The sequence below is a fragment of the Chlorocebus sabaeus genome, chromosome 21, assembly GCF_047675955.1.
Source record: "Chlorocebus sabaeus isolate Y175 chromosome 21, mChlSab1.0.hap1, whole genome shotgun sequence".
NCBI lineage: Eukaryota > Metazoa > Chordata > Mammalia > Primates > Cercopithecidae > Chlorocebus > Chlorocebus sabaeus.
Window position 1 is genome coordinate 41,680,072 of NC_132924.1, and position 1,849 is coordinate 41,681,920.

General features: G+C 52.1%; 1 pseudogene; it reads right to left on the reverse strand.

Annotated features, from left to right (window-relative positions):
- On the reverse strand, positions 1 to 1,554 carry LOC103226413 (E3 ubiquitin-protein ligase TRIM68 pseudogene; annotated as a pseudogene).
- Between the last annotated feature and the right edge of the window lie 295 nt (positions 1,555 to 1,849).

Below are 1,849 nucleotides of genomic sequence, written 5' to 3' on the forward strand. Positions count from 1 at the left end.
TTAGTCCTCCCTATCCAGGGAGCAGATGGCCAGAGGAGCATTGTTGGGTCCAATGCTGTAGCAAGGACTAAAATAGGGCAGGAGGCGCCCAGGGAAGGGATAGCGGGGGAAAGTGAAGATGTGGGAGCCATAGTCAGTCACATTGTAGAAGGAAATGTCATGGGCTTCATATTCATGTCAAGGGCTCCCTTGCCAGGAGGGACTGGCAAGGACAGGAGGGGGTACTCATCGGTACCTGCTGGGTACTCATTTCCCTTCCTCAGCCTTATCACCCAGAATCCATAATGGGGGGATAAGTAGACCACCTCCTTCCAGTCTACATTTCGCTTACATACTCCCAGGCCCCACTCAGACCTGTCTCCCACCTCCACCTCCCAGTAGTGCCAGCCTGAGGAGATGCACTGGCTTCCCAGGACAATATTATAGCGGTAAAATCTCTCAGGATTGTCTGGCAGTTTCTCGTTGGTGTCTCCATAGTGCACACGTTTTCTGTCCTCAGACACAATGAGACGGGAGTAAGCAGTATCTGGATCCAGGCGCACGTCAACTGCATAGGTCTTCAGGATCTCTCTTAGCCCCAGCACACGGCAATCTGTCTTTAACTCCAGGGAGATTGGTTCTGGCCACTGCAAGCTCCAAGATTTGCTCCTGTTTAACACTTCCTGAATATCCTGCAACAACCAGCGGACAGGCCTCTGCGACCGCTCTTTCAACTCTGCAATCATCCTCCCCAGGACCCGGCTCTGCTGGATGAGCTCACTATGGTTCAACTCCAGTTTCTGCATAGTCTCCGCCGCCTCCCATTGTAGGCTGGCCCGAGCTGCTGCTACCTCTGCCTCCAGCTGCCGACATGGTGGCTGCTTTTTCTCTAGTAACCGCTGGTATTTCTCAAACTCCCATATAATACTCTGTTTTCGGGTTTCCACCTGTATCTTCCAGGTGGCAGTTCATTTCCTTTCACCAACTTTCAGCTTCCAGGCCTCTTCTCGCTCTTTCTTCAGATGTTCGAGGACCTCATGAAGTTCCCACTTGTCCTTCCAGGCAACATCCTCCATTGGCACAACACTGTGGCCCTCATGCTATGGGGACCGGCTGCAGGCTTCACACATTATCGGGACATCCTCTTTGCAGAACATCTTCAGTTTCTCCCCATGGCGCTCACACAGATCATCCTTCAGCCCCATTCCTGGATGTAGCCTTAGCAGACGGACTTTTTCTACAACATTGGCCAGCTGCCAATTAGGCCGTAGGTTCCTTAGCTGGACAAGAGCTCGACAGAGGGGACAGGTGTAACCCCAGTTCTGGGATTCTCCTGGGATCTCCCACAGTCCGGAGAGGCAGCTGTGGCAGAAACTGTGGCCACAGTCAATGCTCACGGGCTCCCTCAGGAAGGCCATACAGATGGGACAGGCCACTTCTTCCACAATGGCTTCCACCAAGGCTGTGGGATCCATGGTTCCTTCTCACACCCTCCTCAGAGCATGAATGAAACCAGGGAGAAGTAGTAAAGGCTCCCTCCTCGGCCAGGACTGGCCCTTCGCGGCGGAAACTCAAAGTGAAGAGGCCGGGTTCACAGCCTGCAGTGGCCCAGCGTCAGAAGCGGCCACTCCCAGCAGCTCAGCACTTTGGGCCAGAGAGCGCCCGAGGCCCAGAGCCCAAAGCCCGGCAGCGCAAGGCCCATATCCTACCGATTTCACCTAATTCTATTGGAGAAATCGTTTTAAAAATTGTACAAAAGAACCAAAACTCACTTTCTATTAAGGCTCCATCTATAGCAAGTGAAGTTTTCATGAGTTAATAAAGGCCTACAAAAATAATTTTGATTCTAAAAGTAATTAAAATCTCTGTG